Source organism: Arvicanthis niloticus, chromosome 9, assembly GCF_011762505.2.
Source record: "Arvicanthis niloticus isolate mArvNil1 chromosome 9, mArvNil1.pat.X, whole genome shotgun sequence".
NCBI lineage: Eukaryota > Metazoa > Chordata > Mammalia > Rodentia > Muridae > Arvicanthis > Arvicanthis niloticus.
Window position 1 is genome coordinate 26,418,515 of NC_047666.1, and position 21,662 is coordinate 26,440,176.

Sequence of the window (21,662 nt, forward strand, 5' to 3'; positions counted from 1 at the left end):
CCTTTTGAAACATACTGACCACAAAAAAAAAAAAAAAAAAAAACAGAAAGAAAGAAAAAAAATCTTTTTATCTCAAATGCTGTTATGCTGAGATAATAGGCATTGCTTAGTCAAAGTTGTAGCTCTGGGAAGAAACACCATGAACATAGTAACTCTTATAAAGGAAAGCATTTAATTGAAGCTGGTTTACAGTTCAGAGGTTCAGTCCATTGTCAGCATGATGGCCTGCAGACAGACATGGTGCTGAAGAAGGAGCTGAGAGCTCTACATCTGGATCTCAGGCAGCCAGAAAGAGACATTGGGCCTACCTTGAGTGTTTGAAACCCCAAAGCCCACACCCAGTGACACACTTCCTTAACCAAGCCACACCTTCTAACAGTGCCATTCCCTGGTGACCAAGCATTCAAATCTGTGAGTCTATGGGGACCATTTGTATTCAAACCCCCACAGGCATGTGCTCCTGAGTCTAACTTTCTGATAACCTTTTTTTTTTAATTTTAAATTTTTACCATGCGTGTGTCTTGGGTGTACATGTGGGGTCAGAGGTCAGCTGTAAGGAGTTGGTTATCCCCTTCCCTGTGGGTGCTCGGGATTGAACAGAGGTTGTTAGGCTTGGCTGCAGGTATCTTTGTCCTTTGAGCTATCCTGCTTGGTTACCTATGAAAATTGTAAGTCTGTTCTTTCAGATACAAGGTCAATTACAGACCTCGTTTTGGTCCTTCTACTTGTAATCCAAGAAGTGGGTTGGTTGATTGGCTAACTGGGACAAAGTAAAAGGGTCAGCATGTAGAGAACTAACTGGATGAGTATGAATCAGTCCAAAGTGAAAATATGGGAGAAGGAAAAGTTTAGAGTTTGTAGGGTTTGTATCGACAAGACCTAGGGTGTGGCCATGATGTGTGTTGTGGAAAGGACCAATGGTCACTGTAGTGAAAACATTAGGAAGCAGGAACAAATGGCTCTTGTGGATTTGAAGCCACTCACGATGGTGCTGAGTTGTGGTGAGGTGGAAGTGAGGTTGCCAAAGGCGTCAGTAACTGTTGGGAGATGAGTAAGAGGGTGAAGGGCAGAGAAACTGGGCGCCAGGAACTCAGAGGGGCAGAAATTTCTATGTGAGGTGGCGGAGGGTGATGGCTGAATTAACAAGGAGAGCATGGAAAGATCACTCCTGTCTTGAGGGGTGACATCAGAGTTAACTTCTGTTCTAAGGTTCTGAAGCATGTCAGAGGTGACTTCCTGTGCTGAGGGGTGTAAGAGGTGAACTCCTGTCTAAGGTGTCGAGGGGTGTGAGAGGTGACCCCCTTTTCTGAGATGCTGAGGGGTATCTAAGGGTGTTTACTGTAGACCCTGTGGGCTGGTGCCTGAGCAGACCTGAAGATACGGATGATTTACTTTTTGGCTTATTTCAGACCTCAATTGTTTTTAGTGTTATTTAGACATCATTTGTGGTATTCATTTGACAACTTCATGTTTATTAGAAGCAATTAATTTTATTCATTTTATACTTATATAATTTATGTCAACTATCAGGGTTTTGTTGTTGTTATTGTTGTTTTGTTTTGTTTATGGAGACAGGGTTTCTCTGTGTAGCCCTGGCTGTCTTGGAACTCACTCTGTAGACCAGGCTGGCTTTGAACTCACAGAAATCTGACTGGCTCTGCCTCCTGAGTGCTAGTATTAAAGGCATTCTATGCTACTGCCCAGCTGGCTATTTTGTATGCATATATATATTTTTTTTCTCTGAGCTCTGGCTAGCCTGCAACAGGCTACGTAGATAAGACTGCTCTCCAACTCAAAGAGGTCTTGCCTGCTTCTGTCTCTTAGGGTTAGGATTGAAGATGTTTGTCACCACATTGGCTCCCTTGTTTGTTTATCTTTTCTTTGGGTTGTTTATCTTTTCTTTGGTTTGGGGTTTGAAAAGTTTTTGGGGGTTGGGGAGATGTCTGAGTTGGTAAAATGTTTGCCACACAAGCATAAAGGCCTGAGTTTGGGCACTTAAGACATGTTAAAAGCCAGGAGTAGTGTGGCCTGAATTCCCAGCACTCAGAAGGATGGAGGTAGAGAGAGGATTCATGTGCACACGCTTTTCCACCCATACCCCATAGAGATTTTGCATGTTTCTGTCAAAGCGCATTTAGCACTAGTTTTCAAATTTACCACTGTGTGTGTATTTGTGTGTGTGTATGTATGTATGTATGTGTGTGTATGTGTGTATGTGTTTATGTACATGTGTGTGATTTATTGTTGGAAATTTCTGTTTACTTTTAACTTTCCAGGCCTACTGGTAAGGTCAGTAGTAGCTCTTAGATATCTTGTCTCACTGAACTAGTTAGTTATCAGCTAGCTCTTAAAGGAGCCTCTTACCTCAGGAGTTTTGGACCAATAGAGTACTATGTCCCTGAATCTCTGTGCTGCGGTCTCTAGATAAAGGGAAAGGTTTAACATTGGCAGCAAAATGCTATCTTGCATGGTCTTTCCAGTTCATAAACTAAAATAGTTGGCACAGAAGTCTCCATCAAAGACTGCCTCTTCCAATTCTCCTAATTTTATCACCCCTTGATATTTTAGGTGGGACCCCTGTGGGCACAGATTCACTGGTGCAGAAGTTTGAAAAAATGACATGGTGTTTACATATAACTTAGCACATCCTCTCCTACACTGGTTTTTTTTTTTTTTTTTTGAGGCAAGTCCTGCTATGTAGGTCAGATTTGCCTTGAATTCTTTCAAAATGTTCTTGCTTCAGTCTCCCGAGTACTGGATTGGTGTGTGCCATTCTGCCTGTCATGTCTGTCCATTAGCTCTTCTCTGTTACACCATAGCCTGCACATGTTCAGTGCAGACAGTTTTCTCTTCCCTGTGTTCTCTACCTATGCTGGCTGAATCTCGGGAGTGGAGTACATAGGTGGAGGGCCAGCTGTGCTTCCATGTTCTTGACCACACACACGCACAGGCTGAGGGGCCGCAGGCTGCCTGGCACACGCACAGGCTGAGGGGCCACAGGCTGCCTGACACACGCACAGGCTGAGGGGCCGCAGGCCGCCTGTTGGCTCCTTTTGCGGATGACTAGTTGTGTCAGACGTTTTCCTCTCTCACACCCTGTTAGCGTTTATTTTACCAATTTACTTAGTCTCTTTGTCTTTTAAGCTGTACTTTCCTTTATCCGTGTTCTCACTAGGTATGTGCCCGAAAGTAAATACTGAATTAATAGATTAAACTCAGAACTCAAACAGCCAAAATTGTATAACGGAGGAAACTGTGTTAAAGTTTACAAAGCTGGGTTCAAATGGAGTAGATTCATCTCTCCTCCTAAGGGTTTGGTACTTTCTAAAAGGCTCATGGTGAAGACAGCAGGCCTAAGTTTATTGTGCTACCCAAAGATAGAAGTAATGAACTTCCTTAAAATTTCAGCTTCATCTCCCAGAGACTTTCAGCATCTCATTTCAACTCTCTAACTTGTTTGGGCTGATGGTCTGGAGTTTGTATTGAGTTAAAGAATGAAGGCCTAAACACAGAGAAGAATTGATTTCTTTGTGGAATGGGTAGATTTTGTTTTCCTTGACCTGTACCTTAAAGACATGCTTTCTATCTTGTAAGTGCTGCTGAAGCTGTGGCGCCATGCTCTGGGGACAGAGTGAGGGTACTGGGCCACCTATGGCTGCCAGGCACAGGAAGCAGGAAGCACAATGTTCAGGGCACTTGTGGGTGATTTGGGGGAGCTTGGGATTGAAAAAAAGGACATTTGTAACCAGGTGCCAGAGGTTCAAACAGTTGGGTCATTTGTGGCCTATAGGGTTGACAGGAAGCAGTGAGTCATGCTGGCAGATTGACAAGGGATTGAAAGAAAGAAATTCTTAGTAATTACTGGGAACCCTTCTTCCATTTAGAACAGAGGGTCTCAATAAGGGGGCTGCTTTGACCCTAGGGACATTTGGCAGTACATAGAAGTGTTTTTGTTGTCATGAAGGGGTTGTGTGTGTGTGTGTGTGTGTGGGGTGTGTGGAGTGTATGTTGCTAACAAAAAATTCGCAGGGACCAGAGCCACTTCTGAACATCCTGTGGTGCCAAGGTCATCCCGCATGGGGAGTCTGTAGCTCTAAGGCAGCCATACTTGACCCTGGGCCCCACCAGCCCTACCCTAGGGCTTAAGTTGCTGTGAAATGCTTCCATATGCAAAACATACTTTGAATTTCTTGGGTAATGACAAAACTGAGTTTATGACTCTTAAAAACTGAAGCTGGCATGACAGCGTGTACCTGGAATCCCAGGATTTGTGATGATGGAAGCAGGGGGGAGGGGTCATTAGTCAGGGCACCTGAGCTGTTTGAGACCCTGTCCCAAAATAAATCGAAAGAAAGAAAGAAAGAATAAGGCAAAGCTGGACCATAACTCATGTAACCTTAGCTTTAGCAGTCAGATTAGAGTCATGAGAGCTTGAGTTTGAGGACCAGTGTGGCTGCATAGCAGAAACCCTGTCTTAACCTTCCAACCCCCACCCCTGCAAAGAAAAGAAAGTCAAGGCAAAACTTCCATTAGCTAGCCATCTCAAAGCTGACAGTTCAGTGACATTTAGTGTATTAACAGTTTGTAGCTGCTATCATGACCCAATTCCAGAAACTTTGTTGTTTTTTAAATATCATGCTACTAGATATAAAGTGGTATCTTTATTTACTTATTTAATTTTAGTTTTTGAAGTGAGTGTCATGTAGCCCAGGCTGCCCTTAAACTATTAATCTTTCTTGTCTTTGACTGTTAAGTGCTGGGATTGAGATATGCAGTGGCTCATATTAATTTTTTTTATTTAAAAAATATTTTTTAATTCGTGCATATGTGCTTGTATATATATATGTATCTTCTTGTACGTGTGTTTGTATGTATGTATGTATGTATGTATGTATGTATGTATGTATGTGTCTTCCTGAATGTACATGTGCATGCGCACACTCACATGTGTGGAAACCAGAAAAGGGTGTTGGATCCCTGAGAATTAGAGTTAAAGGTGTTTGCGGGATGCATGGCCAGTGCTGGATGATGGTCCTTACAATTTGATGGTATTTACTATCTTTGTGTGTTAATATAGTTATTTTCACATAAGAACAAATAAACTCAAAGTTTAAAAGAAATGGGAAGGAGGGAGGGGAAGGGGAAGAGGGAAGAAGAGAGAGAAAGAGACAGAGAGACAGAGAGACAGAGACAGACTGACACAGGAGGGAAAGTAGGCCAGTATAGTTGCTTTTTTCCTGCCTAGTATGTGGTCCACCAGGAACCCCTGTTTCAGGTCCCATGGGAGCTCTCTGGTTGATTTTTTTAAAGACTTTTCATTATCTCTGCCTTTACCTTTACCCATATAGATGAGGTAACAGAAGCACAAGTACACACACTGCCTCCTATCTTCAGTGTCTCCTGTAAGACTGAGCTTGTGTGTGATGAGGTGCTGGTACCCAGAATAAGTAAAATGTTTGGTCTTTGGGGTCTTCTCTGAGTCCCTGAGAGGTAGGCTATGCTGAGGTCAGTGTCTACACAGAAAGCACCAAACCGGTGAGCATGAAATTTCTTTAGAAGACACATTTCTTTAGAAGAGAAAATTTCCCAGGAGTTAGTTTTTGTATTTGTTTGTTTGTTTGTGACAGGGTCTTACTATGTAGTCCTAGCTGGTCTGGAACTCACTATGTGTACACCAGGCTGGCCTAGAACTCATAGAGATCAATCTGTGCTGGGATTAAAGGTATACGTCACCACGCCCAGCAGTCAGGAAGACTTTTGATGGCATGTGAGAAAGGAATGCTCTCTTTGTGGTTGGGGTCCTATTCATGTTTTAGAGCTACAGTTACAACAGAAGTTTAGGTTTTTCATAGTTCTGGAAGCTAGAAGTCTAAAGTCAAGGTGCTGACAGGGCTGTGCTCTCAAAGCCCATAGAGGATTGGTCTTTACCTTTCCCTCTTCTTAGTTGACTCATGCGTTCTTTGGGTTGGGACTATGTCACTCTAGTCTCTGTCTCTAGGTTTTTTGTTTTTTGTTTTTTTCCTTCCCCCTCTTTGTATCTTTTGCTGGGCATCCTTTTTCAGGATATTTATTGGATGTAAAGTCTGCTCGCATGATCTCATCTTGAGCCTGTCTTAGTTAGGTTTTTGTTGCTTTGAAAAAATAGCACAATCAAAAGCAACTTGGGGTAGAAAGGGTTTATTTTGTTTTATAGTTTGACATCAGTTTATTACTGAAAGAAGTCATGTCAGGAACTCAAGGCAGGAACCTGGAGGCAGGAGCTGAAGCAGAGGCCATGGCAGGGATCTGCTTTACTGGCTTGTCCCTCCTGGCTTGCTCAGCGTGCTTTCCTATAGAACCCAGGACCACCTGCCCAGGGTTGGCATCACACACAGTGGGCAGGGTCCTCCCACATCAATCACTAATCAAGAAAATGCTACACAGATTTGCCTCAGATATTCTAGTCTTACGGAGGCATTTCTCAATTTGAGGTCTCTTTCCCCATATGACTCTAGCTTGTGTCAGTCTAACATAAAACTAACCAACACAGATCCTTAACTACACTTTCAAAGATACTTTTTTTTTTTTTTCACAGTCCACGAAGGCTTTTTATTTATGCTTTACATTTAAAAAAAAAAAGAACCAGGATTTTCCCTCCGGTATGTTTTCATCTTGCCTCTTCATGGTCCATGATGCCAGCAGAGGTTGTCAACACAGTGAAACCAAACTGGCGTGATGGGAGCAGATTGTTCTGCCGTTTTTCTAGGTCTTTGAGTTGAACATCACATCTAGGGCTGATAACTCCACACGTGTTCAATCTGCCTGTGAGGTTCACAACCATCTTCCCAGCTCTGTGATCATCAGTGATCTCGAATTCACCAATGCAGCCATGCTTCATCATCACAGTTAAGAACCAAATGATGACTTTAGAACACGGCCTGATGAGGACCTGGCATTTGCCTCACTTTTTGGCGTTATTGATGCTCTTGAGAGCATCCACCAGAACATTCATTTGCACCATGGTGATAGTGAGGAAGATGGCAGAAAGAGAGTAGGAGGGGCAAACGCATGGAGTTATGGGCGATACTTTTTCTAATAAGTTCACATTTCTAAGTGACATGCTGTAGAGTGGTCTAAGTGAGCCCTGTCTATCTGGGCCCTCTGCATTATTTTGACACCTTCCTGGAGGCTCTCAGCCAGGAGTGCCAGCTCCACGGGAAGGATTATAGTGGCCCATCACAGTGACTTTATCAGTGGTCCTTTTCTAGACCCCATATTATTATGGAACCTGTGCCCTGTCACTTCACTTCTGACTTCCTGTAAATGTGGAGGCCATATTCTTTCTAGTGCTTTGCTTTCTTTTGGCACTTTTCTCTTCCCCATTCATTAAGGACAATAAGTGATACACAGATTTTAATTTCTTTTATTATTTGTTAAGTAAATTCTTTGTTGTTTCTCAATATGAGCTAATTCCACCAATGATAGTGCTCACAGCATTTCTAACACTACTTGTGTGGGGTGTTTTTCCTTGCCAGCACCCAGCTTTCCAACTCTGGTTGCCAGTTGGATATCCGACAGTTTCATCTAGACTGTATCTGTAGTAAGCTTCAGACCCATAAGACTCCACCCACTCCATACTGTTTGCAAGTCCCCCGCTTTTTGTTTTTTTTTGTTTTTTTGTTTTTTGTTTTTTTCCGAGACAGAGTTTCTCTGTGTAGCCCTGGCTGTCCTGGAACTCACTCTGTAGACCAGGCTAGCCTCAAACTCAGAAACCTGCCTCTGCCTCTCAAGTGCTGGGATTAAAGGCGTGCGCCACCACCGCCCAGCAAGTCCCCCGCTTTTACTACTTCTTTTGCTACCTGGCTGAAGTTACGAGTTTCCACAGCTCATTCCTCATGTCTAGCAGTTTGGTAGAGTAACTTGTAACATTCAGCAAAACACTTTATTTGAATTTCCTGGTTTTTGATAAAAGATACAAATGATCATCCAAAGAAAGTACATGGGGCAAGGAGAGAGAGGGCTTGGGCCTTCTGTGCTCTCTCTGGGCAGTGATTCTAGCACAGGACTTCCTGGCTTTTCACCCAAGGAGAATTTTTTCTTAATTCTTTATTTTGTGTATATGGATGTTTTGCCTCCTTGTTTTTCTGTGTACTGTGTGTATCCTTGGAGACTAGAGGAGGGTGTTATTACATCACCTGGAAATGAAGTTACAGATGTTTGTGAACTATCATGTGGGTACTGGGAATCAAACCTGGGTCCTCTGGAAGAGCAGTCAGTGCTCTAAACTGCTGATCCATCTCTCCAGCCCCATCACCTAAAACATTTTTATGTGAAATCAGAATTCAAATGAAACATTTGCTGATGATCAATCATGGAGAGATTTATATTAAATATTTTTTGGTTTATATTTAAGATGAAAATGGACTTATGTAGCAGTGAGATATATGGTGTTGTTTATTTTCCATAAGATTGTGTCTTGGCTGAGTATGTGAGACTGCAGGCTGTAGAGCATCCTCAGCATTTTAAACAGATGATTGGTGCTTTGATGTTACAGCCATCAGTGCATAAGCAAACACATACTACAAAACGGCAGAAATACATACACATAGGGTTTTAAATTCATATTTCCCCATGCGTGCCAGAGGAGTGCCTCTGGAGACTGAAAAAGCCACTGGGTCCCTCTGGAGCTGGAATTACACATGTAAGTATTTAGGGCCATTTCAGAAATTGCTGCAAATTTTGCCTTAGTTCAAACCAAAATTCATTTAACAATTTTTCAAAACAAGACTCAAGTCAGCAACTCAAAGAATTTTTGAAAAAATAATTATTTTTTAATTTATTTGTATTTATGATTGTCTGTTTATCTATATGTTCACTAGCTATGTGCACTCCCTATGTAGGCCAGAAGAGGGTGTTGCATCCCCTGGAACTGCATTATAATAAGCCATTGAAAGCTACCTGGTGTGGGTGCTGGGAGCTAAACCCAGATCCTTTGCAAGAACAGCAAGTTCTCTTGACCACTGAGCCATCTCTCCAAGTCCTTCAAAGAACAGTTTGTAAAATCAGACATGTTGGCCGGGCGGTGGTGGCGCACGCCTTTAATCCCAGCACTTGGGAGGCAGAGGCAGGTGGATTTCTGAGTTCGAGGCCAGCCTGGTCTACAGAGTGAGTTCCAGGACAGCCAGGGCTACACAGAGAAACCCTGTCTCGAAAAACCAAAAAAAAAAAAAAAAATCAGACATGTTACCACAGCACATACCATAGCTATACTAATTTGATACATTTTGAGGAAAGATAATGGGACAATATTGAAAGCTTTTATTTTCTATAATTAAGCCATTCTGTTTCCATAAGAGCAGAAAAGATGTTTCAGTTAGCATGTGTTGGCATTATATGGTGGTAATGTATGCAGTATCCAGCACATGTTACAACATGGAGGAGTGACAGCAGAAACACCTTAGATTCATTGCGTGTTTGATTTTGAATTAATTTGTGCTCCTCTACTGCTAAAGTATGTGGTCTCCACTGTTGCCTCATAGTCGCTATCATAGCAAGAGCTGACTGGTGGGGCTTTTGTGCTGAGTGCCTTGATTGACGTCATCCTTTTTATCCCAGCATCCCTTTGAGGGCAGCTCAGGATGCCTGACTTCTGAGAAGTTAGCAACTTACTGAGAGCACACTGTTGTCTTTCAGTTTGGTGATGGCCTATATGTCCTAAAAGACTTTTTTTTTTTTTTTTGTATTGTTTTCCAAGACAGAATTTCTCTGTGTAGCCTTAGTTGTCATGGAACTCTGTAGACCAGGCTGGCCTCGAACTCAGAACCCAGAGATCTACCTGCCTTTGCCTCCTAAGTGCTGAGATTAAAGGCGTGTGCCATCACCTCCTAGCATGGCAGACTTTTTAAACAAATAATGTTTGGCTCAAGCAGGTGAAGGTGCTTGCTGTCAAGTCTCAGGACCTCAGTTTGATCCCCATTAAGCACTACTGGTTTCCAGACTGTTTCCATTGTCTGGAGCTGGAGCTTGGGAACCTTGTCCTTCCTCCTACCTCTAACAGCTACCACCATTCTGCTGGTCCTTACGAACTTGGCTACTCTGACTACCTCCTGTAAGTGGAATCATAAAGTGTTTCACCTTTTGTGGCAGATTTATTTCACTTAGCATAATGTTTCCAAGGGTTGTTGATGTTGTAGTGAGTGTCTCTATTTCCTTCCTTTTAATGCTGAATAATATTCTGTAGGTACCATATTTTCTTACCTAGTCAGCTGTTGAGAGATGCTTTGATGGCCTTTACCTTTTGCCTAGTGTGAGTAATGTTGCTGGGAAAATGGTTGTGTAAATGCTTTTCCTAAATCCTTTCAGTTCCTTTGGTTATATAACCAGACGGGAAATTGCTGGATCATATGTTAATTCTGTGCTCAGTATTTTGAGGAATTGGCAAACTGTGTTCCAAAGCAGCTGCATCATTTTATGTCCCCATCAGCAGTGCACAGGCGCTCCAGTTATCCTGCACTCCTGTCAGTGCTTGCTGTTTTATCTTATTTTAGTTCTTTCTGTTTTTAGACAGGGTCTCTCTGTAACTCAGGCCGGTCTTGAATTGGCCATATATCCCAGAGTTTCCTCAATCTTGAGATCTCTTGCCTTGTGGGTGTGCATTTTCACAATTGGAATGGCTTAATTTTTGTATGTTGATTTTGTATCTTGCAAAATCAATGAATTTGTTAACTATTTATTCTATCTAATAGGTAACATTTTATTTGATGTACTTCTTGCAATAACTGTGTTCCACAAATAGAAAAAAGATGGGAAAGTAAGAGGTATTTCTTTTTAAAAATTTTTTATTTTATATGCTAACACTTCTGTTCACATATCACCCTTCCAGGGAGTCCTTTGCTGGTCATTGTCTTGAACCTGTTCCCTTTTGCCCTCTCTTCGTAGTGTGACCACTTTTCCGGATTAGTTTTTCTGTATGAATCTTACCACAATTCAGCCTATACCGAAGTGTATGTATGTATTTTATAGCCCAACCCTATTTGCAGGCAAGATCCAGGAGGACAGAGATTTTTGTCGATTTTGCTTACTATTGTATCTTTGGTATTCAGACAGTGACCTCATCTGCAACAGTGATTGGGTGTCTTAGTTTGGTTTCTGTTGCTGTGATAAAATACTGATCTTTGGATAAAGCAACATAGGGGAATGAAGGGTTTATCTGGCTTACACATTTTGATTACAGTTGATTTTTGAGGGAAGTCAGGGCAGGAACTCAGTTGGAGTCTCGGGGAGCAGGAAGGAAAAGTACTTATTGGCTCACCACCATGCCTGCTCAGCTTGTGTTTTTATACTACCCAGTACCACCTGTCCAGGGGTGTCAGTGCTCAGTGGTGGCATTGCCCAGAGTTGGGACTGGTCACTGTGGGCTTGGCCCTCCCACATCAATCATTAATGAAGAAAATGCTACACAGACAAGCCCATAGGACAGTCTGATAGGAGGAGTCCCTCAGTTGAGACTCCCTTTCCTTGATGTGTACAATTGCCAAAAACTAACTAGGATACTGAGCAAGCATTTGATTAGTTATCAGGTAGCGGTGGCCCTTAATGTTACTCAAAATGCCAGGGACACTGGTGATATGTATCTGTTATAGATCACTGAGCCTAAAATAGGTTTTCAGGTTTATTCATTCACTCAGTTTGTTCAAGAAGTTTCTCTACATGTCTTCAGTGGCCTAGGCCCTATTTTTGCATCTCTAGTGTTCTGTGCAGCTAGTGACATAGCACATGGGAGGGATTTATGACAAGCAGCTAAACCAAACCTCTGGGATTTGTAAAGACGGGAGTACAGTGTTTTGTTTAGTCAGGGCATGGGTCAGTGGGGAAGAAGTGGGCATATGACAGTTCTTGATTTGAGTGCTGCAGAGAAGGGCTGTAAGAGAGAGAGATTAGAGAGAAGGGAGACCCAAGTGTTGCCACACCCAGCTTTTATATTGGGACTCGGGGTTGGAACTCATGTCCTCATGCTTTCGAAGAAAACATTTTACACTCTGAGCCAGCTCCCCAGTCCCAAATGTGTTCATTTAAACGTATGTGGGACGTTATAAAGCACTGTGCCTGCCCTTGAGGAACTTACCACAAAACAGAGGAGACTGATATGTTTTAAGTAATTATCATTTTGTGATTAGTACAATAGGTACTAAGTGGTTTGAGAACAAGGGGAATGTTTCCTAAGGGTTTGGGTAGAGAAGGCTTCTTTTGGTGATGCCCTGACTAGGCTGACTGTGGGAACAGTAGGCATCTATATCTGGATGCTGAGCTTCTGGGAAAGCCCAAGTGAGAGCTGGGACTGAGATTCATGGGAGTGAGGATAGATCAATATTTATTGTCTTGGGGTAGCATTACTGCAAGGTGTGAAAATGCTGTGTTTGGATTTTTAAAAGACTGGAAAATGGCTGAAATTATTAGCTTGACTGAAGGCCTGACGTCTCTACTAAAGGAAATTGAGGGTAGAGAAAGGAAAATGTTTGGGCCACAGTGATTTATTACAAAGGTTCTGGAGTAGAGAGGCTGGTGTGCAGCTGGAGTGTGGAGCTTGGGCGGAAACAGAACCCAGATGCCTCCACAGGGAGCGTTACTCTCCCTCCACATGGTTTTTGGTTTTTGTTTGTTTCTTTGAGACAGGGTCTCTCTATGTAGTCCTGGATGTCTTGGAACTCTTTGTAGACTATGCTAGCCTCGAACTTGCAGAGATCTGCCTGCCTCTGCCTCCCAAGTACTGGGATTAAAGGTGTGCGCCACCACACCTGGCCCTCAGTGAGCTTCCAAGTCTATTTCAGCCTCCTGCATCAGTTTATGTGCTCTTGTTACTCATTTCAAGTTTAAGGATGATGGTTGGAACTTTCTAGTGAGTTACGTTTGTTAATGGGAACTGTCGTGTGGTGTGAAGAGGGTGAATCAGTCACCTTCCTCTAGAGGTAGTGTGGCCTGATGAAGGGAGAAGACCCCTGGAGGCAGTGAGGTGAATGAAGTGTGACTGTCTGTCTCTAGAGATAGGGGGACAGTGAGGAAATGGGCCGTGGCCTTAGTGACAACTCAAAAGACATGCATTTATTTGGAGACCGCCCTCAGAATGGATTTCATATGTACAGCCGCCTTGTGTTGAATGTTGCTTTGCCAGCCTATTAATTTTTAATATTTGACTCTGGTGCAGTGGCTGGCATTGAAGTGGAGCAAAACAGCTTGTTCTTTTATGAGATTGGCCTGAGTAACCAGGGAGTCAGGTTACTGTAACCTTGAGCTCTGATGTTCTGAAAGGATGAGCTCACTCTCTTGTTTGCCCAGTTTCTGAAGGAGTGGCTGTACCCTTGTAGGGTTCTGTGACCTTTGGTTTTGGCAAGTGCCTTCTCTGGCTACAGGTGGAAAACTGCCTCCCTGAGGAAGGCTCCCAGTTTCAGCTATGTTAGCATGTCTGTTACCTGAGTTATGAAAACCGTTGCTAACCCCTAAACTGCCAGAGAATTTAAATACTACTATACTAAATAATGGATAGAGTTCAGGGAAGTTGATGGTGGTTTTAGCCTGTATTCTCCTACACTCCCTCTCTAGCCACTAGTTTTTCCATTAAGAACAAAAAAAGGTTTATGGTCTTCCCAAAGCCTGTAGTTGCATACTGTACCCAGAGAGCTGACAAGGGCACTGCTATAGGGCATGCCCTGGCTTTCTTTGATATGGAGGAAAGGCTGTGCATTAGCCTAGATCCTCATTCAATAACCCAAAGTGCTGAACAGTCTTTCAAGATTCCCCCTTGATGCCGTGCTTTGAGAAAGAGTGGCTAGAATGTGCTCATAGAATTGGTTTTATCTGGGCTCAAAAAGAATGCACAATAGTCGATAAAGATTTTTAAAAATGCTGTTTTTGGTACAAAATGATGACATGAGATGAAGTGGCAGTGGGATAAGCTATTCACAGAGGGGAGATACACCCTCCATCTGTCCACTTAGACAAGGGGGCACCCAGGCCACGAGCAGAGTAGCCTGGAGGCTGCTTTTCATGCTGTTGCCCACTGGAAAGAATGTTTAATGAAAGCTCCTTCATCAAAGTGAATAAAAAGAATTATTCCATCTTAAAAATGATTTATTTCTAATTCTGTGTATGTCTGTGTGGGTGTGTACACATGAATGCAAGTGCCCTAGGAGGCCAGACCCATTGGATCCCCTGGAACTGGCATTACAGGCATTTGTGAGCTACCTGATATGGATTCTGGGAATTGAACTCAGGTACTTTGCAAGAGAAGTTAAGTTCTTAACTGTTGAACCATCTCTCCAGCCCAATGATTTCCTCATCTTTGAAATTTTATAATTAAATATTCACTATGTAATCTCCTCTTCTCTCTCTCTCTTTTCTTTTTAGTATAGAATAGAGTTTATTCAGGGCATGGGGAGGAGAGAGTTAAGAGGCTAATAGAGGCAGAGAAAGGCAGAGAGGGGGGGAGGGGAGGGGAGGAGGGGAGGAGAAGGGAGTGAAGAAGTGAAGTGAATGAAGTGAAGTGAAGAAGTGAAGAAGTGAAGAAGTGAAGTGAAGTAGAGGCTGGGCATGAGCACGTGGAGAAGGGAGGAGGAAGGGTCGAGGGGACAGAGTGGGAGCAAAAAGGCAAGAGATCAAGAGAGTAAGAACAATTCTCTCATTTTTTATACAGAGCCCTGAATAGCTGAAAATAGTAGTATCTTTGGGTAGAACTTATATGTGACAAGATGATACACACAAATGTTCTTCCTTTTGGGTTGGTGGCTTGCTAGGCAAAAAGGTAGAAGAAAGGGGACCTGTGTGTACTCTGCTTAATCAGTGGGATGCTTTATGAGGTTTCCTGGTTCTGACAGTAGCTGATGGAAACAGAGCCACCTCTACTCTCAGCATGGACTTTATTCTCTCTCCTATCTCTTGCTTATGGCTTGCTTTCAAACTATATTTTAAATTTAAGAGTTTGGTGCTGTTTTTTGTTTTTGTTTTAAGACAGGGTCTGTCTGCATAGCCCTGGCTGTCCTGGAGCTATGTAGGTCAGGCTTGCCTCAAACTCACCTGCCTCTCTGAACCCACCTGCCTCTGAGGGCCTCCCAAGTGCTAGGATTAAAGGTGCGTACCACCGTGCCCAGATGCTGGGGTTTGAACCAAGGATCTTGTTAAATGTTTAAGCATGGATCTGCTGCCGAGTAGATCACTGTACTTCCTCAGAAGGCATTGGAAAGGTTTCACATTATTGCAGGCTGTCTAGGAAACTCTCTGTTCTACTCGGCATTATTAAAAACATTCTCTAATAATCATAATAACATTTATACTCAGAAATGCTAATAACCTCATTTAAAAAAGAAACATTTAAAAATCAAGACAAAACTAGAAATATTGGAAACATATCTTCATTGAGTTTGTCTTTTTTGACTTCCATAACTAGAGAACCACTTAACCGAGTTTTTGATAGTCATCTATCCATCATCTACTGTTGCCTTCCTGAACCAACTTGACTTTTCTATAAAAGTTAGTCTTTTAATATGCCATCAGATTCAATTTGTGAACATCATGATGTGATGGTGAAGGTTACCCATTCCTTCAGATTGTCTTCTGATTGACGCATGTATACTGCGCCATGTATATACATGTACACACACACATAAATGATAGGGATATCTTCCATGTTTTTCTTTGAAATAGTGTCACTTTTTTTTTTAAAGTTTGTTTTGTTCAGGACACAGTGGTGAGAACCCAGGTCTGCTCAGCCTCCTAGGCGCTGCTTGTCACGGTGGTGTACTATATTGGAAAGGAAGGTAGGCTCAGAACTGAGTCTGGGGCCAAGAGGGCCTAGGAAGACTTTTCATTTGTCTTGTCCTTTCATTTTAAATTAACCCTTTATTTTGAAATAATTTTATAATAGTTCAAAAATAATGCAAAAATCTTACTCAAAATGATCAATATAGTTTGACATATCAAGTTAAAATATTAAAAAATACAGAATCCCATATATTTTAATCTTAAATGCCAAAGAGCTAATATTTACTATTAGTCTGTAGTTGCTTGCTTTATCTGTCTGTCTGTCTGTCTGTCTGTCACTAAGCTGTTTGAAAGTAAAAGTCCCTTTATCACAAAATACTTTCCAGACATACACCAAATTCAGTTGTTAAAATAGTGAAATTAACTTCACATAAAATTTAATTATTCCAACATTCCAGTTGTCTCATTAGTATCTAGAATAGTAAATGAAAAAACTCCCTTTAGTCAGGGATCTAATCAGGATCAAATGTTTAGTTGTCTTGTCTCTTAAATCTCCTTTAATCTGGAATAGCTCCTTAATCTTGTTTTGTCTTTTGTGACCTTGATATTTTTATAAAGTGCACGCCAGTTCTTTTGAAGGATGTCCCTTTATTTAGGTGAGTGTTTTTTCCTTTGGTCAGTTACAGGGTATGCATATTCGTTGGCAGCACATCACAGTACCATCTCCTCAGTGCATCTTTTCAAGAGGTACACAGTGTTTATCCTATGGTTAGAGACAAACTCCCACACCAAGTGGTATTGCCTCTCTACTGTAGAGCTACTGGCCTTTGTTGTTGTTGTTTTTCTACTTTGTAGTTAGTATTTTGTGGAGTGATTTTGAGACTGTATAAATATTCTGTTGCTTATCAAATGTTCACCCTCTGATGCTAGCATGTATCAAGTCTTTTAAGGCAAGGAACTGGGATGTTTAATGTAGATGTAGACTGTACCTTGAAACCACATAAAGCCAGGAGGAAGTGAGGCATTCAGCACATTAAGCTTATCAGCCACATTTTAAAAACTTGACTGCGTTTTTAAAATGTTTTAAAACTTGAGTCTTTTCTTTGTAGAGATTCATGTAATTTTAGCTACAATGTTGACACTGCTTATTGGCTCTAACCTGAATATGGAGAATCCTTGATTCAATCACTCAGCGCCCACGTTGATTCCAGTGAGTTTATTCTGATCACAAGAACCCACTGGATCTTGAGCCTCGGCTTGGCCCTTGTCTTTGCTTCTAAGGTGCTACCAGAATGATAGAATGTGTTAAATGACCTTTTTACAAATTATTTTATGGGTGTTTTTCCTGCATATGTATGCACCATTTGTGTGCAAATCCCTGCAGAAACCAGAAGGCTTTGGATCATTTGGAACTGGAGTCACAGGCAGTTTAATGTTCCCAGTGTGGGGGCTGCCAACCAAACTCATGTGCTCTTCAAGTACTGCAAGTGCTCCTAATGGCTGAGGCATCTCTCCAGCCTCATACATTTTTTCTTTTATCTTTTTTTCTTTTTGAGATAGAGCTGGCCTGGAGCTTGCTGTAGGCTATGTTGGCTGGCCAATGAGCCTTGTGGATTCTCTTGTCTCTGTTCTCCCAGCACTGGGATTATAAGTATGTGTCACAGAACTAGGTTTTCTGGTGACCGGGCTTAGCTCCTCATGCTTGCATGCCAAGCACTTTACCTCCTGAGCAGCTGTCTTCTCACCTCTGTATACTCCATAGCATATACACTCACACAAGCCTGCCTTATATATGTATGTGTGAGAATTTTGAACTTGTTTTAAAAACATCTCCTTGGGATGTAGCTTAGTGGTATAAAAATTGCCTAGCATATACAAAGGCTCTAGATTCTATCACCAATAATAAGTAAAGCATTATGATTAAAACACTTCATAAAAATATACTTCAACCATTTTAAGGTGTGTCATATTAACTATATCCACACTGAAGCCTGCTTTTTTTGTTTTTAAAAAAGCCTGTTATATATAATGAATATTTCCTCCTATTGTTGAGTATAAACTTTCACTTTTAAGGCTGCATGGATAAATTGTATCATAGCAAAATTCTTGCTGTGGGCTGTTAAAGTTTACAGCTTTGGATATTAACACTATACAAAATACCTTTGTATGTACACACTTGTACTTTGCTAGGATAAGTGGACTCAGAAGAGTTGTTGGACCAATAGGTATGAACTTCTGCAGGCTCTCATGGAGGGTGTCAAACTGCACTTTACCACCTCATTTAAGTGCTCATGGCCCTTCCATCTCACTGTGTTGCTCAAGCTCCATGGAGATTTTGGGCTCACTCTGTCATCCTTGTTATCCTCCTCAGTAGTCAGGATCAGGTACCAGTGCCACTGCATCTGCTTCTCATCTCCCTTTCCATTCCATCTTCGACTCATAGGCTATACAGAGCTATTTTATTTAGTTTGCAAATATTTGAGCATATCTCCAGAGGTTTTTTTTGGTTGTTGTTACCAAGTTAATTCTCTTTATGATTATTATAGTCATAGAACCTGCTTTGCAGGATTTAAATCCGTTCAACTTACTGAGAATTATTATTGGGGTATCTAACTTTTTGGCTTCTCTGGGCTACACTGGATAAATAATTGTCTTAGGGAATGCAAACACTAACAAAAGCTGATGAGTGAAAATAAGGGTCTGTGCATAATTTTCATGATATCCACCACCATATATAAAACAGCCATCAAATAGTAAAGATTTCACACTGCCACGTATTCAGTGGACATTTAAGAAGAATGCATATTTTACTTTAAGTGGAGTATTCTATAAATGTCAGTCTAATTGCATTGGCTGATAGTGTTGGTTCAGGTGTTCTGTTTTCTTTATTCTATATAAAATATTAGTAAGAAGGCTGGAAAGATGGCTCAGTGGTTAAGAGCACTGACTGCTTTTCCAGAGGTCTTAAGTTCAATTCCCACATCCACATGGTGGCTCACAACCATCTGTAATGAGATCTGATGCCCTCTTCTGGTGTATCTGAACATAGCCACATTGTACTCACTACACACACACACACACACACACACACACACACACACACACACACACACACACACTGGCTTTATGTTGTTGGATGGTTTTTCTTCTTCCAATACGATAGTTTCTTTGGGGGGAGGGCAAAAGGTTGTACTGTGTGTGTGTTTATGTAAACCACATGGGTACATGTGGTTTAAAACGTTGAACCACCTTTAGCCCCCTTGGCTCCTAGAATTAAGTGATTTGGATGTCATTCACAGAGACAGCTCCATGATGTGGTCTCTTTTCCCCTAACATGGTCACTGTGGGTTTTAGAAACACTTCTGCCATACCTTAGGCACAGGTTAAATTTTGAGGGTTAATTCAAGTGGTGTGAATGATTAGCTAACCATACCAGTGCTGTTTGTGAGGGTTGAGCTACAGTGTAGGTGCTGAACTGGGTATCTTCATTGGCTTTTCTGATCTTTTGAAGTAATACTCTGTTATTTCCTTAAATCTCCAGTTCTCCTAGAATGAATGTAGTGATGTTATATTAATTCTGTGACCGATCATCTTAATTACACTTTTAATGCTCTGTAAGATACAGATATAGTCTTTCCATTTAAAGTCCTATTGCTCCTTCAGAATTCATCTGAAATCTGTTCCAAAAATATTTACCTGTGTAATTCCAAGTGCCATTCATCAATAGCAGGTATTTTGTATTTTTATATGTTTTACACATTGTAACATGTTTTAATTTCCTAACAAAATTATTTATGAGGGAAATAGGGGCAGGTATTTGGGTAAACATCACGTTTTCATGCTAAATGAAAATCCCTTTTATGTTTTGTTTTGTTTTAAACAAGTCTCATTGTGTAGTCCAGGCTGACCGCAAACTGACTTCCTCAGCCTGCAGAGCCGAGATTCCTGGTGTGCACTATAGTGGCCTGCTTTCTCACTTGATCTTACTACTAGCTTTAAGATTATCAGGATGGATTTGATGATTCCTGTTTCACAACTGTGAAAATAGAGCTTTGCAGAAGTAGAGATGCCTTCAGTCAATGGTGGTTAAGCCAACATAACACCCATTAGGTAGTGGGGTGCCAACCAGAGATTGTATAAACCTACCAATGGCTCTTCATTACCCCTCCACTGCAGTGTGTTGAGACGTCTAAGCTTGCTCTGCTGAGGAGCTGTGCCCAGGCTAATGGAGTGGCTTATGCTGAGTCACTCTTGCCCTCTAGGAAGGACAGGCACCGCAGGATGCCAGCTTGGACCAGGCATACAAATGTTGATTTATTCAGCATCCCCACATTGCTGTCTTGGAATGTGTGCTCTCTCCCTTTCTCTACAGTCTCTTTGCCACCCACTGTCCTTAGTGTCCTATCTGTTATCTCCAGTAGGACTGAGTGATGATAGCAGCTCAAACTGGGTGTTTCAGGAGTGGGTCCCAGTCTGCCTCTTCAGCTTCTTTGCAGCATGTGCTGAAATGACTAGGAAGCATTGCATTTCCTCCAGCATGGGGACTGCTGGCGTGGTGTGCTCATGGAACAGATCACAGAGCTTTCAGTGAGCCTGCACATCTTCTATCTGTGGTTCTTCCACTTGGGACAGTGGTATACAGAGTTCTTTTGAGTTGCTTTACTGGCCTGACATAGCTGGCATCTGTAGATTATTTCATAAGAACCAGTTGAGCCATGTTTTCTTTTAACATTTTGCTTGGCTTTCTTCTATAGAGATAAAATGGAAGCTATTTGAAATAAACTGGGAACCACTAAGCTCTCTGCCTTACAATGCAGAGGTCTGCCTAGACCAGTGGTTTGTAGCCTTCCTAATGTTGTGATCCTTTGTTTGATACAGTTCCTTATGTGTGGTCACCCAACCATAAAGTAATTTTGTTGCTATTTTATAACTGTAATTTTGCTAATGTTATGAATCATAATATAAATATCTGATATATAGGATATCTGATATGTGACCCCCAAAAGGGTCTCAACCCACAGGTTGAGAAACCGCTGGCCTAGGGCTTACAGTTTGCTTTCAATATCTTGAACCCCAGGCTCTACCTTTTAGTGTAGTGTTGCATAGATTCTGGTCACAGCTCTATATAGCTCCCCTTTTTGCTTGTCTCTTTGGGTCTTGACTCTTTGCTTATTTGAGATTGAGTCTCACTGTGCATTTCAGACTGGCCTGAAACTTGCTGTCTCCTGTCTCTGTCTCCAAAGTGCTGGGATTAGGCTTTTGTCACTACGTCCAGCTAGGTATTAACTTTCTGTGCCAGTGTTTGACTGTTTGCAGATCCCAACCTGCTCATCTTGTCAGTTACACTGTGCTAGTTATCTAGATTGTACTGGTTTCATTTCCCAACTTTGATGCCTCTTTCTTGGTAATAATATGCTGTCCATGTGAAGACTGATCCAGCCTAATCAAACACATCTCAACCACTATCCTGATCAAGAATCCAATGATGAAAACTTATTTTTCTCATCTGTACGCTGACATTTACCCCATTTACAACTGGCTTTGCAGTGAGGCTGTGAAAACAAATTGAGCTTCGTATATTTGTCTCTCAGGATTGAATCTACTTTCCTAAAAAGCGCATCTGAAGCTCGGCAGAGGCTTTGGAAACCAGAGGCAATCTTTTCTGTAGCGAGTCTTTCATTGGAGGATCCAGGTTGACCTCTGAGTTGTTCTCCTATACACTGTAGTGGGATGGTCCTGAAAATACTAAATTTTTGTCTACAGATCAGATGTGCCACCTGATAGAAATAAATAATGCAGAGCTCAGACCAGTTTGTTTAATAGAACCATCATAAAAACCTGAATGGGGAAAATCTTGGTTATGAGAGCAAGCATAAAATAAATGTTAAGGGCTGAGAAGTAACAAATCGTACAACACTTACCCATGCAGGCTT

The 21,662-nt window shown here is 41.7% G+C and overlaps 1 protein-coding gene and 1 pseudogene across 18 annotated transcripts in view; one reads left to right on the plus strand and one right to left on the minus strand.

Annotated features, from left to right (window-relative positions):
- The window catches only part of Aak1 (AP2 associated kinase 1), a 145,608-nt gene that overhangs the window by 23,563 nt on the left and 100,383 nt on the right, over window positions 1–21,662 (plus strand). The window lies entirely within an intron of this gene.
- LOC117714926 (small ribosomal subunit protein uS8 pseudogene) lies at window positions 6,593–7,000 on the minus strand (annotated as a pseudogene).